Genomic DNA, 15,808 nt, shown 5'->3' with positions numbered 1-15,808 from the left:
GAGTGTGTGTGTGTGTTTGTGTGTGTGTGTGTTTGTGAGTGAGTGAGTGTGTGTGTGTGAGAGTGTGTGTGAGTTCTTGTCTTTATATATTTGTGAGGACCAACCCCTGACATAACACCAGCATTGTGAGGTCATTCTTCGTTGTGAGGACATTTTGCCTGGTCCGCACAAAGAAAATTCTAGAACAGGCTCCTATGACCCTAATGAGTCACGTGTAGAAGTTTCAGCAAATGTCCTCATTAAGATAGTAAACTCAGAAATAGTGCTCCCCTAAAGCTCAGACACCGGTACTGCAGCTAAAATTTTATTTAATGGCTGACCTGGCAAACAAATTTTCTGATTGGCCAAGACGGGAAAATTTTCTGATTGGCTGTTTCAGTCACATGACACTCAACTCAACTCAAACGAAGCTTTATTGGCATGACAAATAAGGACATTCGTATTGCCAAAGGAAGTTACAGGGAAATATAAAAATAAAAATAAGAAAGAACAAAAATATACAGAACAGTTACATGTGCAAAAAATATTATAAAATAGAATAAAATATTAATAAAAACAGTGCAAAATAATAACAATAAAAAGTATAATATTTACAATAATGAGGTAGTAAAACAATCAGTTTGTGTGTGTGTGTGTGTGTGTGTATGAGACATGATCACCCACTGTCCCTCACCTGGTGGCAGGTGTGTGTATAGAGTGCTGCTAGTGTGCAGCTCTCTCTGTGCTCCCCCAGTAGGTGGGGCAGTTTGTCGGGGTCTGGGAGGGAGGTGAAGTTGGGGATGATGTTATTAAATTTAGGGAAGAATTGGGAGCAGACGTGGTGGTACTTGGTACACCGGGTGAGGAAGTGCAGCTCCGTCTCTACTGTACTGAGAGTGCAGTGCTGACACAACCTCTCCTCCCGGGGCAGCCAGGACCGGGTGTGTCGCCCCGTCTCCACGGCCAGGTTGTGTGCGCTCAGTCTGTACCTCGTCAGGGTGTTTCTTAATTTAGGGTCGGATACTGCGCTCAGGTAATCTGCTGCACTGTAGTGTCTGTTTAGGGCCAAATAACACTGCATTTTACTTTGAGTTTTAGTTTCAGTTTCCCAATAATTCAGATATTTAGTTCTGAGTTTTTGTGTAATTTGGTTTATTCTAATTGGGTTTACAGATTTCTCTTGTTCCTGAGTCTTTATTGTGTTAGTGTGTGTTATTAGTGTGTCGGTGTGTGTTAGAGTGTCTGTGTGTGTTATTAGTGTATCGGTGTGTGTTAGTGGTGTATCTGTGTGTGTTACTGGTGTATCTGTGTGTGTTAGTGGTGTATGGGTGTAGTGACTCAGGACCAGTTGGATGAGGGGACTGGTATGTTTGCTCAGCTCTTGGTGTTTCAGGGCTTTATAATGATAAGTTTGGGGGTCGCTCTCATTTAGATGTTTCCAGAAGTTGATTGCTCTTCTCTGTATGTTTATAATTAGTGGAAATCGGCCTAATTCTGCCTTGCACGCATTGTTCGTTGTCTGCTTTTGTACTGGAAAAAAATCAGTTTTAAACTAGTATTCATACTGGAATAAACAGTATATTTGTTTGTGTGTGTTATTATTATTATTATTATTATTATCAATAAAAATTATTAGTGTTGTTATTATTATTGTATTTTTATTATTTTTAATTATTATTGTTATTATTATTATTGTTTTTTTTGTTATTATTATTATTATTATTATTATTATTATTAATATTATTAGTCTTTATTGATTTAGTAATGGTGATTCTGCAGTAAATTTGCACAAGAGCTATCAGTCGGTCAGGTGCCACCATGACCCCGACCATAATAAAGTGCTGGTAAAATATAAAAAATAAATGAAATTAATTAAGTTATTAATTTTTGTTTATTTTTATTATTTAGTATTCATATTTTGTTGTATTCTGATCAGGGTCACGTTGGGTCTGGTTTTCTCATAATCACTGGGCATAATACACAAACACACTCCCGACAGGACGCCAATCCATGGCAGTGCCTCGGCCTCCCCCCGGCCCTCAGACACCGCCCATGTTGTCTGTATGTAGCCTGACAATGTAATTACAGAGTCAAGTCAAGTCAATTTTATTTATATAGTGCTTTTTACAATAGACATTGTCTCAAAGCAACTTTACAAAATCCAGGACCAACAGATACAAAAACCGCTGTTGAGCAAGCCAAGGGCGACTGTGGCAGGAAAAACTCCCTTAAAATTACTCAGCAGGGCCCTCCATCTTTCTTGGGTGGTCTGGAGGATACTTTAAATAAATAGGATTTACACAAATCATACAAACACAAACGCGCTTAGTTCTGACACCAGTAGCACAGGTTTCCTAGTAACAGACTTCGGGAACAAGCAGGGATTTATGTTAGGAAACACAAGCGCTATTTTAATATAAACAAAATAAAACAGTATAAATCTAGATACTCTATATTAATTACAAGCGCAGGATTAACTTTCAAGTTTGGAGCTTGAACAGTGTAGAACTTATTAATTTAAATGTTTTTAAATAAACATCAACCTCTATTTTTTCTTTTAAAATTATTTTAATTTAATTATAAAGAGGATATGATCTCAGTCTTTTACCGATCCCTAAAGAGTTCTCTCTTCTCCCTGAAGTACTTTTACTAATCATCAAATTATCTGTTTTAAAGAAGAAAAACTCATCATTCTATAAAAAAAAACATTTAAACATGTACATATATGTAAATAACATTATAACAGTAATACTTCCTCTAATTAGTGCCTTAATGTCCCGATAGCAATCTATTACGCCCCTTTCGCCGGACGCTGTGCGTGGGGCCCCCCGTATTTTGGGGGGACGGGTTGACCCGGACGACCTCAGATCCAGATCCAGGGTCCCCGGCCCGAGGCCGGCAGGGGCCCGCAACCTGTCCGGCTCTGCCACCCCAAAATTGTAATTCTGTATTGCAAATGGGATGACATGTATTACTACAGTATATTGCAAGTAGGACTTATGTTGCAACTGGAATGAGATCCTATATCATTACAGTATATTGCAAGTGAGATTCAGAATATATTGCAAATGGGATAAGTCTATTTATGATTATATAAGCAAATTTTGACAAACACACACACACTGTAAGACTGCAAGGGAAGCTCAGCTTCCCCTAAAATGTCAAAAATTAAATGGTCAAATATGTACAGTTGTGTTAACATTTCATTGACTACAAATGCGTTAGAACACGTTCATCTTGAAGACGAGTTCGTTCAGAATCAGCTACTTATCACAAATCGACTCGATTTTGTTAACTCAACTCATACATTCCCGGAGCTTCAATGCATTTACCCACAGAAGCTGAGCGTCTCTTTGCTTCTATGAACTTCTATGCATGGGTGGGACTTCGAAACTCGCCGGTCATTGGATAAATGCCACGATTTTGTCCTGCCCCCGGATGCTGAGCGTCTCTGGGGGTGAATGAGCTGTGGGCGGGTCTGGACGCTGAGCTTCTGCAAGATGATTGGAGGATCAGTCGAAAGGCTGAATCCCGTTTTGATTGACAGCTGTCGCTGGGAGCTTCAGTACCATCGCAGATTTTGCGAGTGAAGTCGGAAGACAAACTGCAACCCATTTCAGGCCATTTTCTTGAAAACTAACAAAGGGGAGAATTTATACATTTATATATAAATAAATTGACAAATTTTATGATGTAAGCCTACAATGAGCTTCCCCTCTTTGAAAGACCAGCAGCCGCCACTATATTTTTTACCTATGCGATATATTGGAAATGGGAATGTCAGATCTCAGGTTTGGAGCGAGGTAGGACTTCCAAATCTGCGTTCCTCTCTAAGTCTCCACCTCCCCAACCTATGGTGCAAGTTTGAAAAAGATCAGAGAAACACAAAAAAATACTGGTTTTGGACCAAATAAAAATAAAAATAAACTTATCCCATTTCCAATATAATAAAGGCATGAAAAATATACAGCTTTTGGACAGTGAAAAGTCATCCAATTTGCAATATATTGAATACTTGAGTGGGGTCCCATAAGCAGCATACAGTAGTGAAGGCCCAAATGCTTATTTTTCACACTTCCCAAGGGTCTACAGACACGAAACACATACCAATGGATTCGTCTTGATGAGTAGATGTCATTTGACACCAGAAACGGCAGCTAATTCCGCTGGAAATTGCCGAAAATCGCCCCGATTTTTTTTTTAAAAAAAAATTTTTAAATTTTTTTTTTTTAACTAAATTAACATGTTTATCGGGCACTTTGTTGGACAAATTTGGTACCCATGCACTCGGGAGGACTCCTAGATTACGATTCAATCGAGTCCCGGTGTCTGTGTTTGACTGTTTATTCCCGCCAAGCCTATGAGGCCTACGTTAGCAACCGAATGCTAATGACACTCGTTTTTCATACTTCCCGGTTTGTCTCGATGAGTAGATGCTGTTTGACACCAGCAGCTTGAGCTAACTCCACGGGAAATCGCGGAAAATCGCCCCGTTTTTATAACGTTTAGCTACTAAATTAACATGTTTATTGGGCACTTAGGTAGACAAATTTGGTATGGTTACACTCGGGAAAACTCGTAGTTTGTAATGCAAACAAGTTTTGTTGTCCTAGAGGTTCTGGAACCATTAGAAATGGTTCAAAGTCAGGCAAAAGAAACACAGGAAGGCCTTAAAAATGTTCAAGTGGACCTAGGGCTTCCAGATTTTTCATACTGCTTCTAGAGGTGTCCACAGCCCACACATTCGAGTTTTGAGTCGATCGGACCTTTCAAAGCAGTGTTACATAGAGCGTGTATCTGAATGGGAATAAATTGGGATTTGGACGTGTCCAAACGGGGTAGCAAGGTCCGATGGGTCCGAAATTTTGGCGACATTGTCGACATAGGCTCCAGATAAACATACTCAAATTTGGAAGCGCTCGGGCATTCCGAAGTATTTTTTATTGGGGCAACGATTCGAGCAAATCCATGCAGACTTGCACCTTGGCCTTATGCCTTTCTCAGTGAAGGAGGAGAAATACTGAAAGGCCTTAAAAATCTTCATGTGGACCTAGAGCTTTCAGATTTTTCAGACTACTTCTAGAGGTGTTGACTGCCCACATAGTTGAGTTTTAAGTCAAACGGCCCAAGTGGTGTCCAAAAAGTTATTATGGGATTTGAATGGGAATATATTGGAATTGGAACGTGTCCAAACAGGCTCTAGAAAGGTCAGACGAGCCCGACATTTCGGCTACATTGTCATCAGAGGCTCTAGATAAACATACTCAAATTTGGAACCGTTCAGGCATTCCAAAGTATTTTTTATCTGGACAAAGATTCGAGCAAAATCCATGCAGACTTGCCATGTTTTCTTAAGGTCAGCACTTAGAATTTCAAGTACTAAACTTTACTAAAGCCCCTGGGAGAACTGCAAATCCTTTTTAGGTGCTGGGTCAACCACGAAAGGTACTTCAGACAAAGATGACACTCAACGATACCCATTTTCAAAGGCTGTTTCTCAGATTAAAACTGAACACACATATAAAAAGAGTTGTTGCATCCGAAAAGATGTATTTACAAACACATGACAATCTTCTTCTTCTCCTTGGCCTTTGTCCCGCTCGGTTGCGGGGTCAGCTCTTCGGCGGATCATGATCCGCACATTGATTTGGCACAGTTTTTACGCCGGATGCCCTTCCTGGCACGACCCTCCCTATTTTATCCGGGCTTGGGACCGGCACTACAATGCACTGGTTTGTGCATCTAGCGGCTAGGTATCTATAGGACAATTCAGTGTTTCCAATTAGCCTGGTGGCATGTCTTTGGACTGCGGGAGGAAACCGGAGCACCCAGAGGAAACCCACGCGGACACGGGGAGAACATGCAAACTCTGCACAGAAAGGACCCGGACCGCCCCACCTTGGGATTGAACCCAGGACCTTCTTGTTGTGAGGCGACAGTGCTACTCACTAAGCCACCGTGCCGCCCTACAAACACATGACAATAATTAGCCAAAAATGCAACACAGGTCATTCACATGCATATGTCCATGTTTTTCCACTGCCCCTTTTTATATCAGCCATTTCTAGCATGTTCTTTTGTCAAAGCATCTATGTTACACCCAATTCTGATGAGGCCGGACTGACCCATGGGTCCAAGCCCTTTCACATCCTGATGGAAGTACCCTTATTTGACTGACTGAAAAGCTGACCAAGTGAAACTCTTTAGTCATTTTGAGTGACTTGATCACTATTTATCAACTCTTCAGAGCTGTGATCCAAGAGCTTGCCAATGCATCACAGCCACCCGATAGATATCTAGCATGGTAAATATCTGTACCTATCAGTGGGTGGTGAATAACCATCAAACCAACCTAGGATGGTAAATGTACAGTATTCACACATCAGGGTATTTAATGGTTTTTTTTAATAAATGAGCAGGAAAATGTCCACTGAGGAGGACATTGGTCTAGTGATCAACTGGATTAAGTTGGCTGTTTTTTTGGTTGTAAACAGCCAACTCCCTGCTTTCTGACATTTTTCATCTTCTGCTTTGAATATCCTTGCAGCTCCAGTTGAATTATGGGATAGATTAACGATTAACGTGCTAGGTTCTCATACTTTAAAATGTTTGACGATGCAGTTCCACATCTGGGGATTTTTGTATGTACTGTACTGTTTAATTAATACTACTGCTTTCATTTACTGTTATGTATACATATACAACAGTAATAATCAAATTACATTGACATTTATGGCATTTGGCAGACGCTCTTATCCAGAGCGACTTACATTTATGCAATTTTTTTACATTTATGCAGGACTGGGTGTGGGGGAGGGGCAAGAACATAAGCTTTCCAAGTAAACTTCAGGATCAGGTTTTCTCTTTTCAAATTGAATGACAGAGCACAAATATTCAAATCACACTATAAAGATGTCCTACATGTTATATAAATACATAATACGCAGTGGTTTGGGCACAGCTAGGTGAATTCCATATTTTGTTATTGGTTTAAACGTCTTAATGTCTCTTCTATGGGATAGAAATTTGAACAATATTTTTTCTGTATGTAACTAAAAGAAAAAAAAAGTTAGCTTTTTAATGCATTATTACTTTTATACCAGGCACATTGTGTTTTTTTTCCCTAGTACTTACATTCAGCAAGTAAAAAGTAATCATGCATTAAAATGTGCAGCACTTTGTTTCCTGTAGAGAATGTGTAAACTTATTTTTCTTTTTTTATTTTACTTACTTTTACAAAATCAGTAAAACATGGAATTTGATCAGAAGTATCCATTTGTTCTATACATGTAGTTCATGCTAAATTATTTAGCACAATATGTTGTTATCTACTGTATCTGATGTAAAAGCATCAGTAAAAATAAATAGCATTAAATATAGTGTAGTGTTGTGGTAAGACATTTTATACTGCGTTCATGTCACACTGGTTTGTGCATCTTCAGATCCAGAGCATAACAGGTCCAGAGTCAGGGTGGGGGAGGGGATAGAGAGAGAGCAATTAAGCACCTGTGAACTACTAATGCTTTGTTCAAGACACACTGAAATTGTTTATTAACTTGATCTGTATGAATATATTTTATTCTGAAATGAAGAACTGCTCAGCCCTCTTTTGTTTTAGTAATTATTTTGAAGTCATACAACAATTTGAGCTCCTTCTGAGTTAATTAAGCCATCCCCTGACCTGATAATTGATATTATTAAAAAGAATGTTGTATTTTCTTTAATGTACAGATTTCTACAACACATTAAAGCGTTTAATAAAATGTCTCTGAAGCTGTGTTTGGGTAATGATTTTATGGGAGAGTGATTAACTTCATGAGAAGTAAATTGGCACTGAAACATTTGATAAAACACCCCGCCATCATAAACGCACGTGTGCAGTTCTGCACTTTCTCTGTGCACCTTGAACGCATCATTATAATCATGCTCGGTGCGCGCGAGACACGGAGGTTTCAGAGGCTGCGCGCGCATCATCAGCGCTGTGTGCAGCGGCACGAGCTCGAGTCCCGAGAGAGGAACAGACTGGAGCACGAGGAAAGTGTGAAGCTGCTGCAGGTAAGACCTGTTTTACTCTTCTATTCAACTGTAAACTCAGGCTGTACTCAGAGCTTTAATCCGTCCAACACACAACACATACTGATGCTTTCACCTCGTTTATCACCTGCATGACTTGGTATTTAAACAAATGAGGGTTTAAATGAAGATAAAACACACACAGGTGTGAATGTAATCATGTGTTTTAGCAGTTTGAGTCTACAGTCAGTGATGGTTTTGTACTGGATACCTTTAAATTCAGGTGTTCCTAAAATGTAGATTCCCGCGTGTAACTAAGTGGGGTGGGGGAGGGTAAAGTGCACCATGAGCTCTGTGATAATAACACGCACTTACATTTAGGTTCATCTGGGGGTTTTTTTTCTGTTTGTTTGTTGACCTGAAGCAAATGTGTACTAAACTTTACAGAGAATGGACAAACAAGAGGATAAACAAGAGGATATACAAGAGGACAACATGGTATGTATTTATTTTGACATGTATTCTTTTCATGTGAACTATAAATAGAATTTGATTAAAAAAACTACTTAATCTGTTTATTGAACATTTTATTAAATGTAGGATTCACTTTCTAAAATTGAGTGAGTTGGTCTAGGGCAGGGGTCCCCATCATGAAATTTCTTATATATATATATATATATACACAGGTGCTGGTCATAAATTTAGCATATCATGATAAAGTTGATTTATTTCAGTAATTCCATTCAAAAAGTGAAACTTGTATATTATATTCATTCATTACACACAGACTAATGTATTTCAAATGTTTATTTCTTTTAATGTTGATGATAACTGACAACTAATGAAAACCCCAAATTCAGTATCAGAAAATTAGAATATTGTGACAAGGTACAATATTGAAGACACCTGGTGCCACACACTAATCAGCTAATTAACTCAAAACACCTGCAAAGGCCTTTACATGGTCTAGTTCTGTAGGCTACACAATCATGGGGAAGACTGCTGACTTGACAGTTGTCCAAAAGACAACCATTGACACTTTTTGTTACAAAGTATTGAGTTGAACTTTTGTTATTGACCAAATACTTATTTTCCACCATAATTTACAAAAAAATTCTTTAAAAATCCTACAATGTGATTTCATGGATTTTTTTTTTCAATAAAAAAGCTCAATAAAAATAGTTTGATTAAAAATTGTCATCACGATTAATTTTTTTTTACGACAGCCCTAATAATAATATGAACTAATTCATGAGACACACATCAGGGAGCTCAATCTGAGAAAAACATCAACTTAACTTTTGCTGTCATCATTTTGCAGGCTAGCGTGGTGAGCAGAAACGGAATGTAAACATGAAGTGCCGTCAGGGAGCCCAATCCCCCCAATCTCAATCCGCTCCCTACTCACTCCCCCTCTCCACTCCGCCTCCGTTTGCGCGTTCACGTGGAGGGTCCCTCTGTAGTGGAGTGTTAGTGAGGAGGGAGCGGATTGGGAAAGACCCATAATAAGTATATAGATTCTCGGTTGTTAGAATGACACTTAACATAATTTCAATTAACGTAAGAGGAATCCAATCTGAAAAAAATCAAATACAAAAAATTAATCAGTTAAAGCTTAAACGTTGTGATATAATATGTGCACAGGAATTAAGATTAGTTAGCTTAAATGACATGAATAAAGTACAAAAATTATGGTCACCAAGTAAATGTTTCCTGTCCATTGGAGAGAATAAAGCTGATGGAGTGGGAATATTTTTTAAACAACCTATTCAAATTATTAAAGTCAGACAAATACTTCCAGGTAGAATTATTTTAGTTGACTGCTTTTTTCAAAATCAAAAAATCAGGGTAATAAATATATACACGCCGTCAGATCGCGCCGGTAAAATAAGAATTTTTCATAAAATGTCAGAACTGTTAAATATCGGTTTTCCAGTAGTCTTATGTAGGGATTTTAATACAATTACTGATTTAAAAGATAGAATTCCGTATAAGGATACTCCAATAAGTAGGGAGGGAAATCTATTAAAAAAGATCTGTGAATCATGTGAACTAAACGATGTCTTTAAACAGTTACAGTGTATCACAAAAGTGAGTACACCCCTCACATTTCTGCAAATATTTCATTATATCTTTTCATGGGACAACACTATAGACATGAAACTTGGATATAATTTAGAGTAGTCAGTGTACAGCTTGTATAGCAGTGTAGATTTACTGTCTTCTGAAAATAACTCAACACACAGCCATTAATGTCTAAATAGCTGGCAACATAAGTGAGTACACCCCACAGTGAACATGTCCAAATTGTGCCCAAATGTGTCGTTGTCCCTCCCTGGTGTCATGTGTCAAGGTCCCAGGTGTAAATGGGGAGCAGGGCTGTTAAATTTGGTGTTTTGGGTACAATTCTCTCATACTGGCCACTGGATATTCAACATGGCACCTCATGGCAAAGAACTCTCTGAGGATGTGAGAAATAGAATTGTTGCTCTCCACAAAGATGGCCTGGGCTATAAGAAGATTGCTAACACCCTGAAACTGAGCTACAGCATGGTGGCCAAGGTCATACAGCGATTTTCCAGGACAGGTTCCACTCGGAACAGGCTTCGCCAGGGTCGACCAAAGAAGTTGAGTCCACGTGTTCGGCGTCATAGCCAGAGGTTGGCTTTAAAAACTAGACACATGAGTGCTGCCAGCATTGCTGCAGAGGTTGAAGACGTGGGAGGTCAGCCTGTCAGTGCTCAGACCATACGCCGCACACTGCATCAACTCGGTCTGCATGGTCGTCATCCAAGAAGGAAGCTGACGCACAAGAAAGCCCGCAAACAGTTTGCTGAAGACAAGCAGTCCAAGAACATGGATTACTGGAATGCCCTGTGGTCTGACGAGACCAAGATAAACTTGTTTGGCTCAGATGGTGTCCAGCATGTGTGGCGGCGCCCTGGTGAGAAGTACCAAGACAACTGTATCTTGCCTACAGTCAAGCATGGTGGTGGTAGCATCATGGTCTTGGGCTGCATGAGTGTTGCTGGCACTGGGGAGCTGCAGTTCATTGAGGGAAACATGAATTCCAACATGTACTGTGACATTCTGAAACAGAGCATGATCCCCTCCCTTCGAAAACTGGGCCTCATGGCAGTTTTCCAACAGGATAACGACCCCAAACACAACCTCCAAGATGACAACTGCCTTGCTGAGGAAGCTGAAGGTAAAGGTGATGGACTAAACCCAATTGAGCACCTGTGGCGCATCCTCAAGTGGAAGGTGGAGGAGTTCAAGGTGTCTAACATCCACCAGCTCCGTGATGTCATCATGGAGGAGTGGAAGAGGATTCCAGTAGCAACCTGTGCAGCTCTGGTGAATTCCATGCCCAGGAGGGTTAAGGCAGTGCTGGATAATAATGGTGGTCACACAAAATATTGACACTTTGGGCACAATTTGGACATGTTCACTGTGGGGTGTACTCACTTATGTTGCCAGCCATTTAGACATTAATGGCTGTGTGTTGAGTTATTTTCAGAAGACAGTAAATCTACACTGCTATACAAGTTGTACACTGACTACTCTAAGTTATATCCAAGTTTTAGTTCTATAGTGTTGTCCCATGAAAAGATATAATAAAATATTTGCAGAAATGTGAAGGGTGTACTCACTTTTGTGATACACTGTATATCCAAATCGAATGAGTTTCACACGTTTTGATAAAATAGTTAACACACGAATTGATAGAATATACACATCAAAAAACATACAAATTATTAACTATACAACATAATTCTTAGTAGATTCTGACCACTTAGCAGTGAATGTTAAAATAAATATAGGGAAATATGAGAATAAAGGATATTGGAAATTAAAGACATCTAAACAAAGAGAAAACTCCAGGGTCAGATGGCCTCCCTGCTGAATTCTATCAAATATTTTGTAATGATCTGATAGATCTTTTGGAAAAAAAAAAAAAAGCATATAAAGGTCTGGAATCAAGAAAAATGCATGATTCCTTTTATCATACCGTAATAAATTTAATATTCAAAAAGGGAGACCAATACAATCTAGATAATTGCAGACAAATCAGTGTAACTAATGTAGATTATAAAACATTAGCAAAAATTTTAATTAATAGAATGAACGAACTTTTAAATAAAATAGTAGAACAAGAACAAACGTGCGCTATAAAAGGGCGATTCATGTGGGATAACCTAAGTATTATAAGAGATATACTAACAAATGAAAAAAATAAAAATTATTTCATAGTAGCATTAGATCAAAAAAAAGCTTTTGATTATGTTTCGAGAGAGTATTTATGGCATGTATTAGAAAACTATGGTTTCCCAGATAAGTTCATTCAAATGATAAAGCTGCTTTACGTAAGGTCGGAAGTACAAATAAACGTTAATGGTGTTTTAACACATAATTTTAGCTGTCATAGAGGAGTAAAACAAGGTTGTCCTTTGAGTTCTGCCCTATACATTTTGGCAATTAGTCCACTATTAAAATTAATTAAAAATAATAAAGGAATTAAAGGCATTCAACTGGATCCCAAAAACTTAGTTAAAATTTCAGCATATGCAGACGATATCACTGTAATAATAAAAGATCAACAAGAGCTTAATATTTTAAAAGAACATTTTAAAACATATGAGTCAGTCTCGGGAGCCAGACTAAATCAAAACAAAACCGAAGGAGTTTGGATAGGAGATGATGACAACCAACCCCATATCAATCTAAATTTGAAAGATAAAATAAAAATTTTAGGCATATATATAACTAATAATAAAACTAGAGAACTAAATTGGGAGAAAAAAGAACAATTGATAAAAGAGGAACTGGAAAAATATAAAGCTACTAATTATATGACACGGATTCAAATTATAAAAACTTTTATCTTGTCTAAATTATTATTTCTAGCTACAGTTATACCACCCGATGATAAATATATTACAAGATTAAACAAGCAATGCATAAAATATATATGGGGAACTAATAGAGAAGTAACAAAAAGAGCACTATTATACAAACCAAAAAAACATGGGGGTTTGGGAGCATTTGAAATGGGTAATAAATTAAAAATAGCATTTTGTTAAAATGTAGCACAAGCTATAAATAGAGGTGCAATTTGGGTTAATAAAAGAGAATATTGGTCAAAACAAAAAGGTAAAAAGAGATTAAATATACCATACTACTAACTCCTTTACGGTGACATTATGTTTAAACACGATCATTTAAATATAGACTGGCTAAATCAAACCAATAAAGATATTTATAATATAATTAATAATCATTATTATGGTGAAAATATACAATACAGTCAACTAACCGAAGAGGAATAAAAAAAAGTAAGAAAAAATGTCTTCTCTAAAAACATCTCTGAAAACATACGTGATACAATATGGTTAATAACGGTTGGAAGACTCCCAGTGAGAGTTATTGTAAAATGGAGTTGCTTTGTAAAAACAAAATTATGCCCGATACAGGGCTGTTTACAAGATGAAACCATCGAGCATCTGCTAATAGACTGCAGTAGATCAGTTGATATCTGGAACAAAATTAAAACTTTAAACTTAGATTTTGAAATAAATAAAAAAAACAATTATGTTTGGAATCTTTGAAAACACTTCTCAAAAAATAAATGACCTTTATTGGTTAGTTGTCTGTATTGTTAATACAAAAATCTGGAAAACTAGGTGTAAAATGATCATCGAACAATGCAATATACCCCCAGATATTGTTTTTAAACAAATTGTATGCCATCTTAGAAGACTAAAAAATGAAGACTTGCGCACAAAAGAAAACTCACTTCCTTGGTCAATATTAAGACTGTAATCTATTTTGTTACACTCAGCAAAAATTTAGAGTATAAAAAAAAAAAAAAAAAATTATAATATATGAATACAAAAATAATAATAATTATAATAGAATACATAAATAAATAAAAAAAACAAGATCTGAGGACACTCTTTCTGTATTTGTTTTATTCTTGGAATTGTACTAAATACTTTGAACTGATGTAATTATCTTGATAATGTATTGATCTGCATATATTTGTAATGTGATTTAATCTTGTCAAATAAAGCTATTTAAAAATTGAAAGACCGCATGAGGTACCGTACGGTGCCGGCAGCTAACGTAAAACTGCTCGAGTGGAAAACATCGATTTCATATCAGTTCACAATGTTCATAAATAAAATGATGAACACGAAAACGAAGGCTATTCTATCTATAATTTTAGTACGTTCTCGTTAGTTTTGTAAACGCATAATACAGTTACAGTTAGTTATCGTTTTTTTTATTTTAACAGCACCGGGTTTGTTTGGCGAGGTAAAGATTCTTTGTTCGATGGGGTAAAGATTTATGACATTATTATGTTTTATTATGATTTATTTTGCATCGTCGTCGTTGTATTTTTGATTATTTGTTGTTGTGTTTGTTGTTATTTTAAACAATTTCTTTTTTGAAAACTGTTCATAGGTTAAAGTGTAAAAGTATAAACACCACCGTCTATAAATGAATGAATCGTTTTGGTCTTTCATGTGAGACTTTTGTTTACTTTTAACCGAAGAACAGAAATTATGTTTAAAATAACAAATAATAAATGTACAAAAAACTAATGTAATTGTAAAATAATATTACAATCCCATCAACAAGATGTAAATTATTTCTAGCACCACTAGATGGGAATGATTTCTGTACATGATTTTAAACTCCACTTTAAAAGTCACTTAAAAGATTTTTAATTTAGTTACTATTATTAAACACAACCACACCACACCAACGTCTGCATTCCTAGTAAAAATACAGTGGCCATTGATTTGCTGATTAATACTAAATAGATCAGGTAGTCCTCTACACCAAGCATTTACAGACGTATTACAGTAAATACGCAGAAGTGGCAAAGCATCGCATTCATCAGAAACGGCATTAATGTTTTTGTAGGTGTGTTTGTTAAAAGTCTAAAACCAAGTACATTTATAAACGTGTTTAAATTGGTACTTACACATCCTAACACAGCAGTGCTAAGATCTCCAGCTCTTCATTTTAAATATCAGCTCTGCTATCACCTGGTCTGGCTCCTTTACTCACGATTGGCTGTGGGTTTGTAAAGGGGCGGGACAAGGGCTGAAAAACGGCCGCATCTAGAGAGAGATAAATTCCAATTGGCTACGACTGGATTAGGGTGTAATTTGATTGGTCCACACTCCTGGACAAAATATGGGCCAAACCTAAAATTTGCACAGATATTTAGAAAGAAAAACAAGCCAGGCATTAGTGATGGGAATTATGGCTCTCATGGCGCATTATGGCGCTACTGGGTACCTCGATAATAATATCAATGATGAACAATCATGCACATTTGCTACCTTGCCTTAATCAAACAACACTTAAATGAGAAAAAAAGATTTATTTCAAAAGTATACGAATTGACAACAAGTATATTTTAATAACAATAGTTCAACAAAAAATAGTTTTAAATAATTGCAAATAAATAAAGTTTGTATCATCAGTTGTTTAACACATTACATTACATTTCAAGCATAAAAATCATTAAAAAACACAAACAATTTTAGTAAAATTTACAAAAAAGTGCACAACTGCAGCATTTAGGGCAAGTTTGCATAAAAAACAAGTTCTCTGACTTTTGAAAGTTTCACTTGATTTCTCCACTCGGTAATACACGTGAAAGGCATGGCTGGATTACTGACCGGGCCAGTGGGGCCAGCGCCCAGCGGCCCTTGAGGTCAGGGGGCCCCGGGGGCCCAAAACATTTTGCGATGCCTATCAACATTTATGATACAATATATTTTTATGTCCGAGGGCC

The sequence above is a fragment of the Trichomycterus rosablanca genome, chromosome 15 (assembly GCF_030014385.1).
Source record: "Trichomycterus rosablanca isolate fTriRos1 chromosome 15, fTriRos1.hap1, whole genome shotgun sequence".
In the NCBI taxonomy this organism is placed as follows: domain Eukaryota; kingdom Metazoa; phylum Chordata; class Actinopteri; order Siluriformes; family Trichomycteridae; genus Trichomycterus; species Trichomycterus rosablanca.
This window is presented reverse-complemented; position numbering follows the sequence as displayed.